Raw genomic sequence first — 23,973 nt, forward strand, 5'->3', positions numbered from 1 at the left:
GGGAAAGGAGATTGTGAGCCACTCTGAGACTCTTCGGAGTGGAGGGCGGGATATAAATCCAATATCTTCATCTACCTCACAGGGTGTCTGTTGTGGGGGAGGAAGGGAAAGGAGATTGTGAGCCGCTCTGAGACTCTTCGGAGTGGAGGGCGGGATATAAATCCAATACCTTCATCTACCTCTCAGGGTGTCTGTTGTGGGGGAGGAAGGGAAAGGAGATTGTGAGCCACTCTGAGACTCTTCGGAGTGGAGGGCGGGATATAAATCCAATACCTTCATCTACCTCTCAGGGTGTGTGTTGTGGGGGAGGAAGGGAAAGGAGATTGTGAGCCACTCTGAGACTCTTCGGAGTGGAGGGCAGGATATAAATCCAATATCTTCATCTACCTCACAGGGGGTCTGTTGTGGGGGAGGAAGGGAAAGGAGATGGTGAGCCACTCTGAGACTCTTCGGAGTGGGGGGCGGGATATAAATCCAATATCTTCATCTACCTCACAGGGTGTCTGTTGTGGGGGAGGAAGGGAAGGGAGATTGTGAGCCGCTTTGAGACTCTTCGGAGTGGAGGGCGGGATATAAATCCAGTATCTTCTTCTTCTTCTTCTCCATGGTTTTCGTGCCCAGGGCTGGATTACGAGCTAGGCCAAGAAGGCACTGACCAATGGGTCCCCACAACTTTAGGGGCCCTGGGTCAGCTTTCCCCCTGGCTTTCCCCCTGCTTACAGCCCTCAGAGCCTGCAGATGCAACCAAAAACTGAGCTGCTCTTTGTCCGACTTGCCTGGTGTAGCTGCTGCTGGCTTTGTTGCCAAGTTTGCCTCTCTCTGCCTCTCCCCTGCAGCTTTGTCAAAGGGGCTTTTGAGAAGGTGCCTGCAGGCTGCAGTGGGGCCGCAGGTTGTGGGGCAAGCGCTCAGACTGAGATAAATGCGCAAGTGCCCCCCCAAGATTTTGACTGTCTAGGGGCCTCCGCAGGCTTTAATCCAGCACTGTTTGTGCCCCCCCCGCCATTTCATTAATCTCTCCGGGCCCCTTGAGGAGTACGAAGAGATCCCATCCATGGTGTCCTCCAGCAATTGTCGTCTTGCTTCCTTGAGAAAGTTTCCAAAGGGTCAAGTTTCCATGCCTTGATTAACAACCTTGTGAGTTCGGCCTCTTAGTATGCAGCGGCTGTTTGCGGTCTGTAGCTTACGAGCATCTCAGGTGCTTCTTCCAGCGAGAAGGTATTGATGGACAGATGTCTCTGGAAAAAGCAGAGGGTGTGCTGGGAAATCTGTGGCGATCAGAGTTCCCCTTCGCTTGCTTGTGGAGGGAAACCTCCAGGGAATTGCAGGCCTTGTCCACCGAAGCGCCGTTGATTGACTGGCTGAAACTAGGGCGAAAGTGGGAGGCGTGATTGTCCTGGGGACAAAAGTGAAAGAGAAAGAAAGGCCTTGGATACTTATAGAAAGTTCTGACCATAGAGTTTCTGTTGATTCCTAGAGCTACTAGGAAGTGCCAAGGCTAATACTAGCAATAGAGACGGTAGAGAAAGAAGTCCTTTTCTCCCTTTCTCCCAATAGGAGGACTCGCAGACATTCAATGGAACTGCTGAGCAGTCAGGTTAAAACGGATAAAAGGAAGTCCTTCTTCACCCAAAAAGCAATGAACACATGGGATTCACTGCCACAGGAGATGGTGGCGGCTACAAGCATAGCCAGCTTCAAGAGGGGTTTAGATAAACATATGGAGCAGAAGTCCATCAGGGGCTATTAGCTGTCTGGGGCAGTGATTCTCTGTTCTTGGTGCTTGGAGGGGGGGGGCACAGTGGGAGGGCTTCTAGTGTCCTGGCCCCACTGGTGGACCTCCTGATGGCACCTGGTTTTTTTTTACCACTGTGTGACACAGAGTGTTGGACTGGATGGGCCATTGGCCTGATCCAACATGGCTCCTCTTATGTTCTTATGTGACACAGAGTGTTGGACTGGATGGGCCATTTTCCTGATCCAACATGGCTTCTCTTATGTTCTTATGTGACACAGAGTGTTGGACTGGATGGGCCACTGGCCTGATCCAACAGGGCTTCTCTTATGTGACACAGAGTGTTGGACTGGGTGGGCCACTGGCCTGATCCAACATGGCTTCTCTTATGTTCTTCTGTGACACAGAGTGTTGGACTGAATGGGCCACTGGCCTGATCCAACAGGGCTTCTCTTATGTGACACAGAGTGTGGGACTGGGTGGGCCACTGGCCTGATCCAACATGGCTTCTCTTATGTTCTTCTGTGACACAGAGTGTTGGACTGAATGGGCCACTGGCCTGATCCAACAGGGCTTCTCTTATGTGACACAGAGTGTTGGACTGGGTGGGCCACTGGCCTGATCCAACATGGCTTCTCTTATGTTCTTCTGTGACACAGAGTGTTGGACTGAATGGGCCACTGGCCTAATCCAACATGGCTTCTCTTCTGTGACACAGAGTGCTGGACTGGATGGGCCACTGGCCTGATCCAACATGGCTTCTCTTATGTTCTTATGTGACACAGAGTGTTGGACTGGATGGGCCATTGTCCTGATCCAACATGGCTTCTCTTATGTTCTTCTGTGACAAAGAGTGTTGGACTGAATGGGCCACTGGCCTGATCCAACAGGGCTTCTCTTATGTGACACAGAGTGTTGGACTGGATGGGCCACTGGCCTGATCCAACATGGCTTCTCTTCTGTTCTTATGTAACACAGAGTGCTGGACTGGATGGGCCACTGGCCTGATCCAACAGGGCTTCTCTTCTGTTCTTATGTAACACAGAGTGCTGGACTGGATGGGCCACTGGCCTGATCCAACAGGGCTTCTCTTATGTTCTTATGTAACACAGAGTGCTGGACTGGATGGGCCACTGGCCTGATCCAACATGGCTTCTCTTATGTTCTTATGTGACACACAGTGTTGAACTGGATGGGCCGTTGGCCTGATCCAACAGGGCTTCTCTTCTGTTCTTATGTGACACAGAGTGTTGGACTGGATGGGCCATTTTCCTGATCCAACATGGCTTCTCTTATGTTCTTATGTGACACAGAGTGTTGGACTGGATGGGCCACTGGCCTGATCCAACAGGGCTTCTCTTATGTGACACAGAGTGTTGGACTGGGTGGGCCACTGGCCTGATCCAACATGGCTTCTCTTATGTTCTTCTGTGACACAGAGTGTTGGACTGAATGGGCCACTGGCCTGATCCAACAGGGCTTCTCTTATGTGACACAGAGTGTTGGACTGGGTGGGCCACTGGCCTGATCCAACATGGCTTCTCTTATGTTCTTCTGTGACACAGAGTGTTGGACTGAATGGGCCACTGGCCTGATCCAACAGGGCTTCTCTTATGTGACACAGAGTGTTGGACTGGGTGGGCCACTGGCCTGATCCAACATGGCTTCTCTTATGTTCTTCTGTGACACAGAGTGTTGGACTGAATGGGCCACTGGCCTAATCCAGCATGGCTTCTCTTCTGTGACACAGAGTGCTGGACTGGATGGGCCACTGGCCTGATCCAACATGGCTTCTCTTATGTTCTTATGTGACACAGAGTGTTGGACTGGATGGGCCATTGTCCTGATCCAACATGGCTTCTCTTATGTTCTTCTGTGACAAAGAGTGTTGGACTGAATGGGCCACTGGCCTGATCCAACAGGGCTTCTCTTATGTGACACAGAGTGTTGGACTGGATGGGCCACTGGCCTGATCCAACATGGCTTCTCTTCTGTTCTTATGTAACACAGAGTGCTGGACTGGATGGGCCACTGGCCTGATCCAACAGGGCTTCTCTTCTGTTCTTATGTAACACAGAGTGCTGGACTGGATGGGCCACTGGCCTGATCCAACAGGGCTTCTCTTATGTTCTTATGTAACACAGAGTGCTGGACTGGATGGGCCACTGGCCTGATCCAACATGGCTTCTCTTATGTTCTTATGTGACACACAGTGTTGAACTGGATGGGCCGTTGGCCTGATCCAACAGGGCTTCTCTTCTGTTCTTATGTGACACAGAGTGTTGGACTGGATGGGCCGTTGTTCTGATCCAACATGGCTTCTCTTATGTTCTTATGTGACACACAGTGTTGAACTGGATGGGCCATTGGTCTGATCCAACAGGGCTTCTCTTATGTTGTTATGTGACACAGAGTGTTGGACTGGAGGGGCCATTGGCCTGATCCAACAGGGCTTCTATTCTGTTCTTATGTGACACACAGTGTTGAACTGGATGGGCCATTGGTCTGATCCAACATGGCTTCTCTTATGTTCAGTTGCCATACATTCTTTGGTAAACTTAAACCATGAGGTTTCTGGTGATTCCTGCAGCCAATTAGTCATCGTCGTATGGCCTTGTGTGTAGAATAGTCAGGAGAGCTGAAGATTCTCTGACAGTCGCAAGTTCTAGCTGTTAGTGTTGTGTAAGTGGTGAGCTAGACTTGCTTTTAAGGGCTGAGAGAGCTCTGAGATAACTGTGACTGGGCCATGATCACCCAGCTGGCTTCATGTGGAAGAAGAGGTGAACTGAATCCAGTTCTCCAGATTAGAGTCCGCTGCTCTTAACCACTATACCAAACTGGCTCTCATTCCTAGAGCTACTAGGAGGTGACAAGGGTAGCTTTAGCAGTTGCTGGAAACTATGGTAATCTTACCATGGAGTTTCTTGTGATTGCTAGAGCTATCCTATCCAGAGCAGAGCAGAACTTCCTATAAATATCCAAGGTGAGGCTGATTGTACCCTTTCCCCAGAGAATACACTTGGCCTGCTGGAAGTACCAGTTTCGATCTCGGGTCACAACGTTCCCTCTGGGCACTCTCCTCTCATCTGGGACTGGTCCTAGCAAAGGCTGAGCTTGGGGCCTTCGCCATGGAAACCACATGTTGAAATTAAATCAAAAGAGTTTCTGGCTCAACATTAGGAAGAACTTCCTGACCATTAGAGCGATTCCTAAGTGGAACAGGCTTCCTCCTCGGGAGGTGGTGGGCTCTCCTTCCTTGGAGGTTTTTCAACAGAGGCTAGATGGCCATCTGTCTGTGATGAAGATCCTGTGATTTTAGGGGGAGGCGTTTGTGAGTTTCCTGCATTGTGCAGGGGGTTGGACTAGATAGCCCCGGAGGTCCCTTCCAACTCTTCTATGTTTCTAACAGGCTTCCTCCTTGGGAGGTGGTGGGCTCTCCTTCCTTGGAGGTTTTGAAACAGAGGCTAGATGGTCATCTGACAGCCATGAAGATCCTGTGAATTTAGGGGGAGGCGTTTGTGAGTTTCCTGCATAATGCAGGGGGTTGGAGTAGATGATGCTAGAGGTCCCTTCCAACTCTGTGATTCCTGACCGTTAGAGCGATTCCTCAGTGGAACAGGCTTCCTCGGGAGGTGGTGGGCTCTCCTTCCTTGGAGGTTTTTCAATAGAGGCTGGATGGTCATCTGACAGCGATGAGGATCCTGCGAATTTAGGGGGAGGTGTTTGTGAGTTTTCTGCATTGTGTAGAGGGTTGGTTTAGATGACCCTGGAGGTCCCTTCCAACTCTATGATTCTATGATTCTATGACTCTATGATTCTCTGTTCTTTCATTAAGCTAGTGACCTGCCTCTTCATGGACAGAAGGTACTGAGTAGTCTAGAAGAAGGAAATTTGGGAGTTACTGATGGAGAAATGAAATTGGGTAATTGGATATGGGACAGCACATATGGGACCCCTTCGGGTTTGGAGGTCCTCTCCCCACTTTAGGATCATCAAGAGGGAAGGAAGCTTCTGTAGTAGTGCCGCCTTCGTATTCCTTCCTTCCTTCCTTCCTTCCTTCCTTCCTTCCTTCCTTCCTTCCTTCCTTCCTTCCTTCCTTCCTTCCTTCCTTCCTTCCTTCCTCCCTCCCTCCCCTCCCCTTCCCTTCCTCCCCTTCCCTCCTCTCCCCTCCCTCCCTCCTTCCTTCCTTCCTTCCTTCCTTCCTCCCTCCCTCCCTCCCTCCCCTCCCCTTCCCTTCCTCCCCTTCCCTCGTCTCCCCTCCCTCCCTCCTTCCTTCCTTCCTTCCTTCCTCCCTCCCTTCCCTCCCCTTCCCTTCCTCCCCTTCCCTCCTCTCCCCTCCCTCCTTCCTTCCTTCCTTCCTTCCTTCCTTCCTTCCTTCCTTCCTTCCTTCCTTCCTTCCTTCCTTCCTTCCTTCCTTCCTTCCTTCCTTCCTTCCTTCCTTCCTTCCTCCCTCCCCTCCCCTCCCCTTCCCTTCCTCCCCTTCCCTTCCCTCCTCTCTCCCTCCCTCCCTCCTTCCTTCCTTCCTTCCTTCCTTCCTTCCTTCCTTCCTTCCTTCCTTCTTTCTTTCTTTCTTTCTTTCTTTCTTTCTTTCTTTCTTTCTTTCTTTCTTTCTTTCTTTCTTTCTTTCTTTCTTTCTTTCTTTCTTTCTTTCTTTCTTTCTTTCTTGGTGGATCACAACATGCAGGAATAACAATAAAAACCTACAGTTCAGAGTTAAAATACTACATTCAAATCAAACAGGTCAGAATAATAAAACAATAAATAAAGTGCATCACAGACAGGAAGGGCACGTCATGGAGGATAACGAAAAGCCCAAACTAAAATGATGGTAGTAATAGCAAGACAGCACTATAGCGGGGGTTGTTTTGTAGAAAAAGAGGTGGTGGAGCTCATCCAGGGATTGTTATGCAGCTTCACCTACTCGTCAATGGACAAGGAGGTGGAACTCTCAGAAGGAGGAGGTGGAACTCTCAGAAAGGTTCAGGAGCTGTGCGCCTGTGAGCTCCCTCTGAATCCGAGGCCTGCACTACAGTAAGACAAGGTGTTTCCCCCTCCCTCCAGCGGAGGCTGACTCTGGGCAGATGATGAAGAGGCGGGAGGTGATGGGGGGGGGGATCTTGAGTCTTTTCCCCACCCAGACCTTAAAGAAGACAGAGCGTGAGGAGAATACTTCATAACTCAGGGCCAGTTCTCCAGACCTCACAGATGTGCAGCACATGGTTGTGTGAAGGCCGTGCCAAGCATCTTGACTCTCCCCTACCGACCTGGCATTGACTGATGACTCAGGAATTACGGAGCCTGACAAGACTAAACGTGAGCCGTTTTTCTCACATTTCTTTCTTCCTTTATGGTATTTTTGGATATTTTGTGTGTGTGTGAACATGAACATATGAACATATGAAGCTGCCTTCTACTGAATCAGACCCTTGGTCTACTCAGACTGGCAGCGGTTCTCCAGGGTCTCAAGCAGACGTTTTTCACACCTCTTTGCCTGGACCCTTTTGAGTTGGAGATGCCGGGGATTGAACCTGGGACCTTCTGCTTCCCAAGCAGATGCTCTACCACTGAGCCACATTCCCATTCATGCCTCCAGGGTCTCAAGCTGAGGTTTTTCATGCCTACTTGCCTGGGCCCTTTTTAGGTGGAGATGCCGGGGGTTGAACCTGGGACCTTCTGCTTACCAAGCAGATGCTCTACTGTGGAGCCACAGCCCCATTCATGGCTCTCCGGGGTCTCCAGCTGAGGTTTTTCACGCCTACTTGCCTGGACCCTTTTTAGTGGGAGATGCCGGGGATTGAACCTGGGACCTTCTGCTTACAAAGCAGATGCTCTACCACTGAGCCACGGCCCCATTCATGGCTCTCCAGGGTCTCAAGCTGAGGTTCTTCACGCCTACTTGCCTGGACCCTTTTTAGTTGGAGATGCCAGGGATTGAACCTGGGACCTTCTGCTTCCCAAGTAGATGCTCTACCACTGAGCCACAGCCCCATTCATGGCTCTCCAGGGTCTCAAGCTGAGGTTTTTCACGCCTACTTGCCTGGACCCTTTTTAGTTGGAGATGCCGGGGATTGAACCTGGGTGTGCATACGTTCACCTGGAAGTCATGGTGACCTCTGGTGACTGATCCCTGCTGTCTTGGCCACCTCACCAAGACATAGGGTTGCCAATCCCCAGGTGGGGGCAGGGGATCCCGTGGTTTGGAAGCCCTCCCGCCGCTTCAGGGTCATCAGAAAGCAGGGGGAGGGGAGGGAATTGTCCGCTGGGTACTCATGATTCCCTATGGAGACTTATCCCCATAGAAAATAATGGAGAATTGATCCGCGGTTATCTGGGGCTCTGCGGGCCCTGTTTGTCGAGGTAGAGGCACCAAATTTTCAGTATAGCATCCAGTGTCACTCCTCCAAATACCCCCCCCCCAGGTTTCAAAAAGATTGGACCAGGGGGTCTAATTCTATGAGCCCCCAAAGAAGGTGACCCTATCCTTCATTATATCCTATGGAAAGAAGGCTGTGGCGGAACCGGCCCGATTCTGCCTTCAGACCCGGTCCTGTCAGCTCCCTATTGAGTTGCCAACTCCTGGAGGGAGCTATTTCTCCTCCTGCCCCTTGGGCGCGCTGCCACCACCTGCTCAGTCCCGGAGTTCAGATTGAGAGGAACAGGACTCCCAGTCCCCCTCTCCTGCTATGAGGCCAGGCCTCAAGGTCCTCTGCCACCCTGTACTTGGGTTTCACAGAGACCTCAGCACTTCTTTGGGGCACCCCTGGAGGATTGGCACCTTATCCAACTGCATGCCTTCCCCCTTCCCCGGGGCCCCCTTCTTAAAAACAGCGTGGTCTAAAGCGGTTTGGGGATCTATGTGGTACAGAGATTGACTGCCAGCATTTAAAACAGAAAAACTATTTATTTACAAGAGAAAAAGATAGGAAAAGAAAAACAAAACAAAAACAGTTGCATTTACAAAATTAGCACAGCACAGCACCCATACAGCTCACAGCATAACAAAGAAAAGTTGATTATAAACGCATCCTGCTGACCCTGATCTAAACATGCCCTGCCCTTTTGGATGACTTACTTTGTCTTACTGCCTGGAGGCCTCATTCTCTTTTGAATAGGCCGCATGCACAGGCAGGAGCTCTCCCACTGGCAACCTCTCCCTTCGAGCTGCAGCTGAGAACTGAAAAACTCCTCCTCCTAGCACATGCCAAGAACAAAAGAACTTCCTGCCTCTCTAGGAGACTTTCCCCCTAGCGTTGTTGGTTTGGCTCTGGAAGGGAGGGGGGGGGGGTTTGGAGGGAGGCTACAAAGCCTGCTGAGGAATTTACTGATCCCTGCCAATGAAGCACCACCACTGACTAAAATGGCGTTTCTCCACAAAGGCATTGAAAAGGTGTGTGGTCTCTTGAAAGGTCATGACCAGAACTCCCTTTGGAGTTCAATGATGCTTGTCACACCCTTGCTCCTGGCTCCACCCCCAATGTCTCCCGGCTCCACCCCCAAAGTCCCCAGATATTTCTTGAATTGGACTTGGCAACCCTACCAAGACAACCGTATGAATTGATAGTGGGTTTTTATTCCCAGGTTGCGTGTGTGAACAAATAGGATGGGTTCCTTCCCCAACCTTTTTGAACCTTGAGCACCTTTGGAATTCTTACACTGGGCAGTGGACAATCACAAAATGGCTGCCGCATCAGGCAGGGCCAGTCACAAAATGGCTGCCGAAGGAAGCAGAGCCACACAGAGAGAGGAAGATCCAGTGCAGGGGAAAAGAGGGGCGATTGAAAAACACACCAAGAAAGCAGAGGGAGAATAAAACTAACACTGTGGTGGCAGGAGTCATTGAAACAGTATTATTATAATTGGCACAGCCAACCAGATCTTCAGTGGCAATCAGAAGCCATAATGGCCCCACCTGGTGGGGGCCAGAAAAGGGGCTGGCGTGGTTGGAGACCTCTGAAATAGGAGAAAGGCTGTTTCACCAGGTTACTGATGGGCCACTGAGAAGTTGGCTCAGTTATACCCTGTGTGTGGCCCCCTCCCCTATACAGTGAGCCAATCAGAATTCCTAGGGGTGTGGCCGTGCCTCCAGATTTCAATATTAACTCTTTCAGAACGTTGTCTCCTGCTGAACTCCTTCCCCGCCCCTAACTATATTGTTTCAGGCTCCACCCACACAAATCTGCACTCAGAGCTGATAACTTTAATTGGGAAATTCCAGAAGATTTGGGAACCAAGTCTGGGAAGAGTTTGAGGAGGAAGCCTGGTCTGGATATGATGCTATGGAGTCCATTCTCTGAATTTGTGAATTCCCTCAATGTGCAGGGGGTTGGACTAGATGACCCTGGAGTTTCCTTCCAACACTACGAGTCTATGATTCTAAAGTGCCATTTTCTCCCGGGAAACTGATCTTTGTATTCCGGGGATCAGTTTTAATCAGCGTTGTCCTTTTTTTTTGTAGCAAGGACTCCTTTGCATGTTAGGCCACACCCCCTGACATCTGGCACAGGGCTTTTTTTTGGTAGGAAAAACCCAGCAGGAACTCCTTTGCATATTAGGCCACACCCCCTGATGCTAAGCCAGCTGGAACCTGCTAAAAAAGAGGGCTGGTTGGTTGTTAGCTGCCCTGAGCCCATCAAGGGAGGGCAGGATATAAATATGATAAAATACAATAAATAAATAAAACAAATTCTGACACCCTGATCCTAGAAGGAAGGATTTTGTAGGTAACAATCAGCACCTTAGGTAAGAGAACATACAAGAAGTCATTGGGGAGGGACGGTGGCTCAGTGGCAGAGCATCTGCTTGGCAAGCAGAAGGTCCCAGGTTCAATCCCCGGCAACTCCAACTAAAAAGGGTTCAGGTAAATAGGTGTGGAAAACCTCACCTGGAGGCCCTGGAGAGCCATGAATGGGGCTGTGGCTCAGTGGTAGAGCATCTGCTTGGTAAGAAGAAGGTCCCAGGTTCAACCCTGGCATCTCGAAAAAGGGTCCAGGCAAATAGGCATGAAAAACCTCAGCTTGAGACCCTGGAGAGCCATAAATGGGTCTGTGGCTCAGTGGTAGAGCATCTGCTGGGTAAGCAGAAGGTCCCAGGTTCAATCCCCGGCATCTCCAACTAAAAAGGGTCCAGGCAAGTAGGCGTGAAAAACCTCAACTTGAGACCCTGGAGAGCCGCTGCCAGTCTGAGTAGGCAAGACTGACTTTGATGGACCCAGGGTCTGATTCAGTAGAAGGCAGCTTCAGATGTTCATATGTCTTATCAGGCCAATGGCTGATCCATTACTAGTAGGGTTGTCAAGTCCAATTCAAGAAGTATCTGGGGACTTTGGGGGTGGAGCCAGGAGACATTAGGGGTGGAGCCAAGATCAAGGCTGTGACAAGCATCATTGAACTCCAAAGGGAGTTCTGGCCATCACATTTAAAGGGACGGCACACCTTTTCAATTCCTTCCTTCCATAGGAAATAATGAAGGATAGGGGCACCTTCTTTTGGGGCTCATAGAATTGGACCCCCTGGTTCAATCTTTTTGAAACCTGGGGGTATTTGAAGGAGTGACACTGGATGATATACTGAAAATTTGGTGCCTCTACCTCAAAAAACAGAGCCCATAGAGAGGGGAGAGGCACTTGATGCTATAGTGAAAATTTGGCGCCTCTACCCCAAAAAAACAGCCCCCCCCCCGAGCCCCAGATACCCGCGGATCAATTCTCCATGATTTTCAATGGGAATAAATCTCCATAGGGAATAACAGAGTTCCCAGCAGACATTTCCCTCCCCTCCCCCTGCTTTCTGATGACCCTGAAGTGGGGGGAGGGCCTCCAAACCGGGGGATCCCCTGCCCCCACCTGGGGATTGGCAACCCTAATTACTAGTAAAGTGAATTTACAGTATTTGAGTGTCTCAGTGGGCGACTGACTGCGGAATACATGCTGTGCCCTCACTGCTGGAAATGCCAACCTCCAGCTGAGGGCTGGAGTTCCTATTGATCTCCAGACAGGGGAGACGGCTCATCAACCGGTCCTTCAAAGAGCATATTGAGTTCAGACCTTTTGTCTCAGCCCCCCCCTCACGCCCACGGCCACAAGTAATCCACTCAAGTTTGCGGGACGATAGCAGGAGGCGAAAAAACCGGCATCACAATATAGCCTGCCTCAGTAATTCAATCACTAACTCAAGCAATGTCATCAAACCACAGCGCGGCGAAGACTAGCCCCAGCTGCTCCAATGGAAATCAGTCACCACACCTGAATTGTCGTGCCCTCCCATGTGGGCTGCGCATATTCGAACTTCATAGAATCACAGAGTTGGAAGGGACCTCCAGGGTCCTCTAGTCCAACCCCCTGCACTATGCAGGAAACTCACAAACACCTCCCCCTGAATTCACAGGATCCTCATTGCTGTCAGGTGGCCATCTAGTCTCTGTTCCAAAACCTCCAAGGAAGGAGAGCCCACCACCTCCCAAGGAGGAAGCCTGTTCCACTGAGGAACCGCTCTAATGGTCAGGACGTTCTTCCTAATGTTGAGCCGGAAACTCTTTTGATTTAATTTCAACCCACTGGTTCTGGTCCTGCCATCTGGGGCCACAGAAAACAATGCCACCCCATCCTCTATATGACATCCCTTCAAGGACTTGAGGATGGTGATCCTATCACCTCAGCCGCCTCCTCTCCAGGCTAAACATGCCCAGCTCCCTCAACATTTCCTCAAAGGACTTGGTCTTCAGACCCCTTCATTGCCCTCCTCTGGACCCATTGCAGCTGGTCTAAAAGCTCACCTTCATACACCTTTTCCTTCCAAAACTTTAAAAAGGCATCTTAACACCTAACCCCACCCCCCAGTATAAGTCTATGTTGTAGCCCCTTTTGGAATACTGTGTATAGTTCAGGTCATTGCACCTCAAAAGAAGATATTTTAGGTGCAGAAAAGGGCAATTAAAATCATTAACGGGATGGAACACCTTCCCTTTGAAGAAAAGTTGAAGAGGTAAAACAAAGTTTGACTCCAGTGGCACCTTTAAGACCAACAAAGTTTTATTCAAGGTGTGAGAAGAAGAGGAAGAAGATGATGATATTGGATTTACCCAAATATTGGATTTCACCCAAAGGGTGATTAACATGTGGAATTCACTGCCACAGGAGGTGGTGACGGCCACAAGTATAGCCACCTTCAAGAGGGGTTTAGATAAAAATATGGAACACTGGTCCATCAGTGGCTATTAGCCACAGTGTGTGTGTATATATAATTTTTTTTGCCACTGTGTGACACAGAGTGTTGGACTGGATGGGCCGTTGGCCTGATCCAACATGGCTTCTCTTATGTTCTTATATCCTGCCCTCCACTCCGAAGAGTCTCAGAGCGGCTCACAATCTCCTTTCCCTCCCCCCCCCCACAACAGACAACCTGTGGGGTAGATGAAGATATTGGATTTATATCCCACCCTCCACTCTGAAGAGTCTCAGAGCGGCTCACAATCTCCTTTCCCTCCCTCCCCCACAACAGACACCCTGTGAGGTAGATGAAGATATTGGATTTATATCCCACCCTCCACTCCAAAGAGTCTCAGAGCGGCTCACAATCTCCTTTCCTTTCCTCCCCCACAACAGACACCCTGTGAGGTAGATGAAGATATTGGCTTTATATCCTGCCCTCCACTCTGAAGAGTCTCAGAGTACCTCACAATCTCCTTTCCCTTTCTCCCCCACAACAGACACCCTGTGAGGTAGATGAAGATATTGGATTTATATCCCGGCCTCCATTCCGAAGAGTCTCAGAGTGGCTCACAATCTCCTTTATCTTCTTGCCCCACAACAGACACCCTGTGAGGTAGATGAAGATATTGGATTTATATCCCGCCCTCCACACCGAAGAGTCTCAGAGCGGCTCACAATCTCCTTTACTTTCCTCCTCCCCCACAACAGACACCCCTTGAGGTAGATGAAGTTATTGGATTTATATCCCACCCTCCACTCCGAAGAGTCTCAGAGCGGCTCACAATCTCCTTTACCTTCCTCCCCCACAACAGACACCCTGTGAGGTGGATGGGGCTGGAGAGGGCTCTCACAGCAGCTGCCCTTTCAAGGACAACCTCTGCCAGAGCTGTGGCTGACCCAAGGGCATTCCAGCAGCTGCAAGTAGAGGAGTGGGGAATCAAACCCGGTTCTCCCAGATAAGAGTCCGCACACTTCACCACTACACCAAACTAGTGAGCTTTCGTGTGCAAGCACACTTTTTCAGAAGTGCACCGGGGATGCTCTAGGATTCACAGTAAAACTCTATGGTGCCTTAGAGTTTTGCCACAAATACTACAGCATTCGCAGCATGACCTGCCCGGCGTCGCGATGTCACTTCTGGGTGATGTCATCGCATGCATGTGCTTCATACGCACGAAAGAAGAGTCCCCAGCCGCAGCAGCAGAGGGACGTGGCAGCCCTGCAGTTAACGGTTAAGACCACAACCAGAGAGCACAAAAATCTGCAGAGAACACAAAATCTGACGCCTCCGGAGTGAGCAAGGAACCCTCTGCCAGTTTCTGAAGCCTTGGAAAACGTTTTAAAGAGCTATATATCAATGGTAAACAAATCCATATCATCCCGTTGTTTAAGCGTTTAATGCTTTATATCCCTAATGGCTAGGAGCCACTGACGGACCCCTGCTCCATAAATCTGTCTGTTTCCCATTTAATGCTCACAGCCGTACCTTTGTCCACTGACAGCGAAGTGTTTCCTTCTACCTGTCCCTGATGGATTGACCTCCAACTTCTTTCTCCTGGCGTGAGTGAGTCTGGGATTGATTGAGCCAGCCCCTTCCCTTCCTCTTTCATCTCTACCGCCCGCTTTTCACTGTAAAGCCTCCAATACGTTTTGGTTCTGATCTGCTCTGCTAATGTCCAAACACGAAGAAGAAGAACAAGAAGAAGAACAACAAGAACAAAAAGAAGAACAACAAGAACAAAATGAACAAGAACAAGAAGAACAACAAGAAGAAGAACAAGAAAAAGGAGAAGAACAAGAAAAAGAAGGACAAGAAGAAGAACAAGAAAAAGAAGAAGGACAAGAACAACAAGAAGAAGAAGAACAAGAAGAAGAACAAGAAAAAGAACAAGAAAAAGAAGGACAAGAACAACAAGAACAACAACAAGAAGAAGAACAAGGACAAGAAGGACAAGAACAAGAAGAACAAGAAAAAGAAGAACAAGAAAAAGAAGGAGAAGAAGAACAACAACAAGAAGAACAACAACAAGAAGAAGAAGAACAAGAAAAAGGACAAGAACAAGAAGAAGATGATATTGGATTTTGTTATGTATGTGAAGGCATGCCTGGACATGTTGGGTATTGTGTCCTGAGCTTGCAACACAACACAATAGACTGAGAGGATCCAAACATCTGCACCCCGTTTGACTGCGTAATTCAAACTGGCCAATTGGGAGGCAGTATCAGAGAATCCTAGGATCTGCCAATGAGGATGCATGTTCTAATGAAGGATCCAAAAAAGGGTACAATCACAAGGTGTTTTCTGTTTCTGTATATATTACCACCGGGTTTTGAGTGTTTAGCTGTAGTTTGTAGGCACTTATCGACATGCTGAATCGCTAATAAAGAGCTTTAATCGCTATGCAAGATTTAATCACTACTCCTCATGCATCGAACCCAGTATTTAAAAGATTTATACCCCGCCCTTCACTGAGTCTCAGAGTGGCTTACAATCTCCTTTACCTTCCTCCCCCCCCAACAGACACTCTGTGACGTGGGTGGGGCTGAGAGAGCTCTCCCAGAACCAGTGTTCCCTCTAAGCTGAGTTAGCATGAGCTAGCTCACAGATTTTTAGCCTCCGGCTCACACATTTTTGTCTTAGCTCAGGCAAAATGGCCCCAAAGCACAATAATTTATGCAGGAGCTCACAACTTTCATGCCAGATCCCAGTAGGCAGCCGTGTTGGTCTGAAGCACTAGAACAAAGCAGTAGACAAGTGCACCTTTAAGGCCAACTAAGTTTTATTCAGAATGTCAGCTTTCGTACGCTCTTTAATGCCAGTAACTCACAAAGTAGAATTTTTGCTCAGAAGACTCTGCAGCTTAGAGGGGACATTGCCCAGAACCTGCCCTTTCAAGGACAGCTCTGAGAGAGCTGTAGCTGACCCAAGGCCCTTCCAGCAGCTGCAAGTGGAGGAGTGGGGGATCCAACCCGGTTCTCCCAGAGAATAGTCCGCACACTTAACCACTACACCAAACTGGCTCTCCCAGAAGCTGCCCTTTCAAGGACAATGTGAAGGCTATGGCTGACCCAAGGCCCTTCCAGCAGCTGCAAGTGGAGGAGTGGGGAATCAAACCCAGTTCTACCAGATAAGAGTCCTCACACTTAACCACTACACCAAACTGGCTCTCCCAGAAGCTGCCCTTTCAAGGACAATGTGAGGGCTATGGCTGACCCAAGGCCCTTCCAGCAGCTGCAAGTGGAGGAGTGGGGAATCAAACCCAGTTCTACCAGATAAGAGTCCTCACACTTAACCACTACACCAAACTGGCTCTCCCAGAAGCTGCCCTTTCAAGGATAATGTGAGGGCTATGGCTGACCAAAGGCCATTCCAGCAGCTGCAAGTGGAGGAGTGGGGGATCCAACCCAGTTCTCCCAGATAAGAGTCCGCACACTTCGCCACTACACCAAACTGGCTGAACAACAGAACTGCCACCCACTGATGCCAGCAACCTCTGCTTTTTCTTGGGCCAGGAACAGGGACATCTGTGAATCAGCAAGAATTTGCAGAGGATTGTCTGGGCAGCAGCCTCCAGATCTTCTGAGCCCGTGGACACCTTTCAAATTCTGACACAGTGTGGTGGACACAACCACAAAATGGCTGCCGTAGCTTAACTTCAGTCGCCCAGTGAAGATCCTTGTGCTGTGGGGGCAACTGCTGCCCAGACAACTCTGTTAATCTGCGAAGAAGGAAAAGGAGAAGAAGAAGGAGGAGGAAAAGGAGGAGAAGAAGAAGAAGGAAAAGGAGGAGGAGAAGAAGAAGAAGAAGAAGAAGAAGAAGAAGAGAAAGAGGAAGAAGAAGAGGAAGGAAAAGATTTGGATTTATACCTCATGGAATCTCAGCGCAGCTTACAATCCCCTTCCCTCCCTCTTCCCAGAACAGACAGCCTGTGAGGTAGGTGGGGCTGAGAGAGCTCTGAGAGGACTGTGACCAAAACAAGGTTACCCAGCAGGCTTCACACAGAGAAGGATTGGGGAATCAAACCCGGTTCTCCCAGATCAGAGTCCACTGCTCTTAACCACTACACCAAACTGGCTCTCAGTGTTACGAGAGTGTTATGTATTGGAGAGTGTTATGTATTGAAGGGCTGTGGCTCAGTGTTAGAGCCCTTGCATTGCATGCAGAAGGTCCCACGTTCGATCCCCGGCATCTCCAATTCACAGGAAGTGATGGACTATAATAACAATTTGTAGAGGGAACCCATGCAGACTTACAGTCTCTCAAAATTCACACGAAGTCAGCCTTTGTGTGAATTTTGAGAGATTGTAAATCTGTTATCTGTGAGGTAGGTGGGGCTGAGAGAGCTCTGAGAGGACTGTTACCGAAACAAGGTTACCCAGCAGGCTTCACACGGAGAAGGATTGGGGAATCAAACCCGGTTCTCCCAGATCAGAGTCCACTGCTCTTAACCACTACACCAAACTGGCTCTCAGTGTTACGAGAGTGTTATGTATTGGAGAGTGTTATGTATTGAAGGGCTGTGGCTCAGTGTTAGAGCCCTTGCATTGCATGCAGAAGGTCCCACGTTCGATCCCCGGCATCTCCAATTCACAGGAAGTGATGGACTATAATAACAATTTGTAGAGGGAACCCATGCAGACTTACAGTCTCTCAAAATTCACACGAAGTCAGCCTTTGTGTGAATTTTGAGAGATTGTAAATCTGTTATCTGTGAGGTAGGTGGGGCTGAGAGAGCTCTGAGAGGACTGTGACCGAAACAAGGTTACCCAGCAGGCTTCACACGGAGAAGGATTGGGGAATCAAACCCGGTTCTCCCAGATCAGAGTCCACTGCTCTTAACCACTACACCAAACTGGCTCTCAGTGTTACGAGAGTGTTATGTATTGGAGAGTGTTATGTATTGAAGGGCTGTGGCTCAGTGTTAGAGCCCTTGCATTGCATGCAGAAGGTCCCACGTTCGATCCCCGGCATCTCCAATTCACAGGAAGTGATGGACTATAATAACAATTTGTAGAGGGAACCCATGCAGACTTACAGTCTCTCAAAATTCACACGAAGTCAGCCTTTGTGTGAATTTTGAGAGATTGTAAATCTGTTATCTGTGAGGTAGGTGGGGCTGAGAGAGCTCTGAGAGGACTGTTACCGAAACAAGGTTACCCAGCAGGCTTCACACGGAGAAGGATTGGGGAATCAAACCCGGTTCTCCCAGATCAGAGTCCACTGCTCTTAACCACTACACCAAACTGGCTCTCAGTGTTATGAGAGTGTTATGTATTGGAGAGTGTTATGTATTGAAGGGCTGTGGCTCAGTGTTAGAGCCCTTGCATTGCATGCAGAAGGTCCCAAGTTCGATCCCCGGCATCTCCAATTCACAGGAAGTGATGGACTATAATAACAATTTGTAGAGGGAACCCATGCAGACTTACAGTCTCTCAAAATTCACACGAAGTCAGCCTTTGTGTGAATTTTGAGAGATTGTAAATCTGTTATCTGTGAGGTAGGTGGGGCTGAGAGAGCTCTGAGAGGACTGTGACCGAAACAAGGTTACCCAGCAGGCTTCACACGGAGAAGGATTGGGGAATCAAACCCGGTTCTCCCAGATCAGAGTCCACTGCTCTTAACCACTACACCAAACTGGCTCCCAATCAGATCTCCAAAGGCCAAAAAAAGGCTTTGTGGGCAACAGCTGCACTTGGCCCCTCTCACTTTCTAAAAAAAGCAATCAGTGGGCGCTAGGAAAGCGGTTGGTGGGAGCCATGTTGACGTTCCCTGTCCTAGGACAATGGGGGGTGTCAAAGATGATTGTGGGGTGCTCCACAGCTTTGTGAACTCAAAGTGGGGTTCACGAAGCTCCTGAGCATGCGCCAATCCTGATGCTGAGTTTAAGAACACAACAGAAGCCCTGCTGGATCAGATCAGTGCTACATTCTACGTCAGTTTGGTGTGTCATAAAACGTAATGCCAGGTAGCGGAGATATAAGCTTTAAAAAGCACACAGACAAACACAATGAAATATATTTTAAAAAACTGTTAAAAAAACGCTTAACACTTCGGCACGCGGCCTTAAAAGTGCTTTCTTTGTATCGCTCCTGTGAGATCCAGGGAACTGGGTAAAGGAAGCTCCGGCTCTTTCCTTCCTTCCCCAGGGGACCAGGAGGGGGAGGAGTCTCAGCCAATAGATGGGAAAGAGGCTTGGATCAGTAGCTCCGCTGTGCGATTGAGAGAGCCTGGCAAAGCAAGCTCTCCCTCCCCCCCTTCCTCCCCAAGGGAGGAGCCTCAGCCAATGGAGGAAACAGAGGCTTTGCTCTCTAGCTCCTGTGCGATTGAACAAGTCCGGCAAGGCACGCTGCGATGCAGAAGGAAGCAAGAGAGAGGGAGAAGGAAGCAGATGACAGCCAGTTGCTCGGGGCCTCATGGGAGTCCTTTGGGGGCCTGATTTGGCTTCCGGGGCTGCCCTGGAAGTTTGACACCCCTGGCAGAGAGGCCTCAAGAAGCATTTTGGTGAGGTCCCACACCACTTCCTGCAACTGTGGGCCCTGCAAAGGCTCTTTCCTCTTCTGGGAAACACAGGGCGTTTTCGCACTGACCTTATGCCGGAGCGACGTCCCTCTTCACCGCACAGCGTCTGCGCGGATTTCGCACTAATTGCTCCGCAGAACCCGGAAGAGCCGCAAAGTCCTGTGGCTTTTGCGTCGCAAATGTAAACTGGTTTTTGGCGGTTTACATTTGCGACGCAAAAGCCGCGGGACTTTGCGGCTCTTCCGGGTTCTGCAGAGCAATTAGTACGAAATCCACACAGATGCTGCGCGGTGAAGAGGGACGTCGCTCCGGCGTAAGGTCAGTGCGAAAATGCCCACAGTTAGCCAGACGTCTCTTTGAGGAAGCCGGCTTCCGGGCTCTCCAGTTTATGGAGATTGTTCCAGATTTTTACTCTGTGTTTCGAACCCAGCCCAACCAAAAGAATGAGGACTCCAAGAATGCCAGAGTCCAGCAGTCCCCAGTGTTTCCTTGGAAGGTCCCTCAAGAGGGTCCTGGGGGGGCGGCAGAGTCCGCAGGCTGACAAATCCATCTGTTGGTTTTGCCGCTCCTTCAAATTTAAATGATGCCCGCAAGATAGGGAAAACAATTAGATGGCAATTAATACACAGAAGGTACACCCGAGATAATTAGGCATGGGTTTAGTGGGATGGATGCGACGACCACATTCCTTGCTAATTGATGTTTAGCTAATTTCCAAGCGGCTGTCTTGTTAAGTCATTATGGATGGCAGAAGAAACCCTTTGCAAGTTGGAACATGCTAAGAGGGACGCAATTACATGTGCGTGTGCGTCAATACAAGCGGCAGCAATTCCTCAGCTCACTTCCTCTTAGGTTCTGAATCCAGATCTTCCAAAGAGCCAGTTTTGTGCAGCGGTTAAGAGGATCACAGAATCATAGAGTTGGAAGGGACCTCTAGGAAACTCACAATGCAGGTAATTCAATCGCTAACTCAAGCAACGTCATCTTCGCTTCTCTTTAAATCCCACCACCAACTGCCACTTGAGACTAATTGTGGGTAACTGCCCACCTTTCCACAGAACCCCCAAGCTAAGAGCCACAGAAGAAGAAGAAGATATTGGATTTATATCCCGCCCTCCACTCCGAAGAGTCTCAGAGCGGCTCACAATCTCCTTTCCCTTCCTCCCCCACAACAGACACCCTGTGAGGTAGATGAAGAAATTGGATTTATATCCCGCCCTCCACTCCAAAGAGTCTCAGAGTGGCTCACAATCTCCTTTCCCTTCCTCCCCCACAACAGACACCCTGTGAGGTAGATGAAGATATTGGATTTATATCCCACCCTCCACTCCAAAGAGTCTCAGAGCGGCTCACAATCTCCTTTCCCTTCCTCCCCCACAACAGACACCCTGTGAGGTAGATGAAGAAATTGGATTTATATCCCGCCCTCCACTCCAAAGAGTCTCAGAGTGGCTCACAATCTCCTTTCCCTTCCTCCCCCACAACAGACACCCTGTGAGGTAGATGAAGATATTGGATTTATATCCCACCCTCCACTCCAAAGAGTCTCAGAGCGGCTCACAATCTCCTTTCCCTTCCTCCCCCACAACAGACACCCTGTGAGGTGGGTGGGGCTGAGAGGGCTCTCACGGCAGCTGCCCTTTCAAGGACAACCTCTGCCAGAGCTATGGCTGACCCAAGGCCATGCTAGCAGGTGCAAGTGGAGGAGCGGGGAATCAAACCCGGTTCTCCCAGATAAGAGTCCGCACACTTAACCACTACACCAAACTGGCTCTCCACAGGCCAAGAGCCTCTGGCAAGGATGAGCCTTGCAAATTAAAGGCTCAAGCCCCCACCCACCTCTGACTCAACAGCCAGAGCAACAGCAGAGGGTGGGGCCAGCAATTACCCCCAGGCAAACAAGCTCTCCTCACTCAGCAACAGCTGCGCAAAAGACACACAAAAGCAATCAGAAACCCCTCTCCAGCAGGCACCAAGCGCTCACACAGTTCCCTCCCACAGCTACCCTAGGCAATGTTCTGCAGAAGTTATAGAAAAGCAAATAAAGTTCACTCACCAGCAGCTCTGTTCTAGATCCAAACACCTTCTACTGCAGCTGAGTAACTTCAGTTTACTCTAATTTGGAAAACCAGGCTCTAATCCAGAAAACCAGGCTCTAATCCGGAAAGCCAGGCCCTAATCCGGCTCTAATCCGGAAAACCAGGTTTGATCCCCCACTTTTCCACATGCAGCCAGCTGGGTGACCTTGGGTCAGTTGCAGTTCTCTCAAGAGCAGTTCTCTCGGAGCTCTCTCAGCCCCACCTACTTCACAGGATGTCTGTTGTGGGGAGGGGAAGGGAAAGGAGATTTTAAACCACTCTGAGGCTCCAAGTGAAGGGCAGGGTATAAATTCAACTCCTCTTCCTCCTCCTCCTTCTCCTTCTCCTCCTCCTTCTCTTCCTTCTCCTCCTCCTTCTCTTCCTCCTCCTCCTCCTTCTCCTTCTTCTCCTCCTTCTTCTCCTCCTTCTTCTCCTTCTCTTCCTCCTCCTTCTCTTCCTCCTCCTCCTCCTTCTCCTTCTCCTCCTCCTCCTTCTCCTTCTCCTCCTCCTCCTCCTTCTCCTTCTTCTCCTCCTCCTCCTTCTTCTCCTCCTTCTTCTCCTTCTCTTCCTCCTCCTTCTCTTCCTCCTCCTCCTCCTTCTCCTCCTCCTCCTCCTCCTCCTCCTTCTTCTCCTTCTCTTCCTCCTCCTTCTCTTCCTCCTCCTCCTCCTCCTCCTCCTCCTCCTTCTTCTCCTTCTCCTTCTCCTCCTCCTTTCTCCTTCTTCTCCTTCTCCTCCTCTTCCTCCTCTTTTTCTTCCTCCTCCTCCTTTTATATTATCTATCAGATCCATATCCCCACAATGTATTTATTAACCGTATTTTACAATTGCTTTGCATAATAATCATGGTATATACCATGTCCTGTTAGCCGCCCTGAGCCTGCTCCGGTGGGGAGGGCGGGATATAAATAACATTTATTATTATTAAAGGAGCTTATGGTGACATCTGTATATGGTGCTGCCCAGTTTTACCTTCACAGCAACCTTGTAAGGTAGGCTAGGCTGACCGGTTCGAAGCCAACGTGCAACAAGTTTCATGGCTGAGGAGGGAATTATCTGTACCAAATTATTCTGAGTTTTTAAAGTATATATATATATATATATATATATATATATATATATATATATACACACACAAAAGATTTAAATGCTGCTTTTTGACCCAGCTTGGGCTCCCCGAGATGGCGAATTATTAAAAAACATTAAAATACAAAGTATAAAAATAGTTAGAAACAACCACTAAACACAGAGAGGAAGGAGAACGCTGGATAAAACAGATCTAGCCTCTGTTTAAACTGTTGGACTTGTCTGAAGGCGGCAATCAGATGAGAGCAGATCTCTCAGTCTGCTCAGTTTGTATCGAGCGGCTGTGAATGCCTGCTGAAACGGTTTGCATCAGGTTCCCCCAAAACTGCTTATGTACAGCTGCTGAAAATACAAACTGAGGGGCGGCCGTTTTCTCAACTACGTAGGTGAACACGGATGGGTAGGAATTTACTGAATCACAGCTTTCATTGATTTATGTGATTTGCAAGTGATTTAACCAGTGATTTAATTGCCTAATTGAATAATTGCCTGCTCAGCAGAGCGTTGACGCAGCAAGGATAGAGGGGCACTAGTGCATGTTAAGTGAGGAATTCAAGGAAACCATCAGCTGAACACTGAGAAACAGACCAACGAACTATTGAAGTGATCATCGAAAACTCAAGTCTCTGTTCACAAGCTGCAAACAGGAGGCCAGCTGAACTGTCAGGTATTCAGGTATCCCTAGTGTTGACCCACTTGCTGATGGCTATAATAGAAGGGAGAGCCAGATGTCCCTTAGGAGGGGATTCCATTGTTTTGGTGGCACAACTGAGAAGGCCCTTTCTTGGGTTGCTATCCATCTATTATTATTATTATTATTACTTTAAATTGCTATCCCGCCCTCTCCACAAGTGGACTATCTAGGCTCCTATAAGAGGTGCCCCCAAGTAATTCCAACATTCGTATGGGAACCGGCAGACTTTAAGGAATGTTTTATCCTCTTAGTCAAAGACGCAATCTAAAAAGAAGAACCTAAAAAAGCACATGTCATTGAGCGCTATGAACGAAACATTAAAACCACAGATAAATAGGGAAAAAAGCAAACCACAGTGAGCAACTATGTTTCTATGTTGTGTTATGATTTCATCCCTTTTTAGTTCTTAAACTGCCTCAAGGTAATACCGTGGAGAACAAACTTTTTTTGAGCAAACAGATAAACCAATAGAACTTAACTACACCAGGAACTCCAAAGGGATCTGTTGAGGCTGGGTGAGTGGGTGTCAACGTGGCAGATGCGGTTCAATGTGGCCAAGTGCAAAGTAATGCACATTGGGGCCAAGAATCCCAGCTACAAATACAAGTTGATGGGGTGTGAACTGGCAGAGACTGACCAAGAGAGAGATCTTGGGGTCAT

The 23,973-nt window shown here is 49.2% G+C and overlaps 1 non-coding gene across 1 annotated transcript; it reads right to left on the minus strand.

The window, feature by feature from the left end:
- Positions 1-7,511: 7,511 nt before the first annotated feature.
- TRNAT-UGU (transfer RNA threonine (anticodon UGU)) lies at positions 7,512-7,580 on the minus strand. The gene has a single exon. It is a non-coding gene; the product is annotated as a tRNA-Thr (tRNA).
- Between the last annotated feature and the right edge of the window lie 16,393 nt (positions 7,581-23,973).

The sequence above is a fragment of the Heteronotia binoei genome, chromosome 4, assembly GCF_032191835.1.
Source record: "Heteronotia binoei isolate CCM8104 ecotype False Entrance Well chromosome 4, APGP_CSIRO_Hbin_v1, whole genome shotgun sequence".
NCBI lineage: Eukaryota > Metazoa > Chordata > Lepidosauria > Squamata > Gekkonidae > Heteronotia > Heteronotia binoei.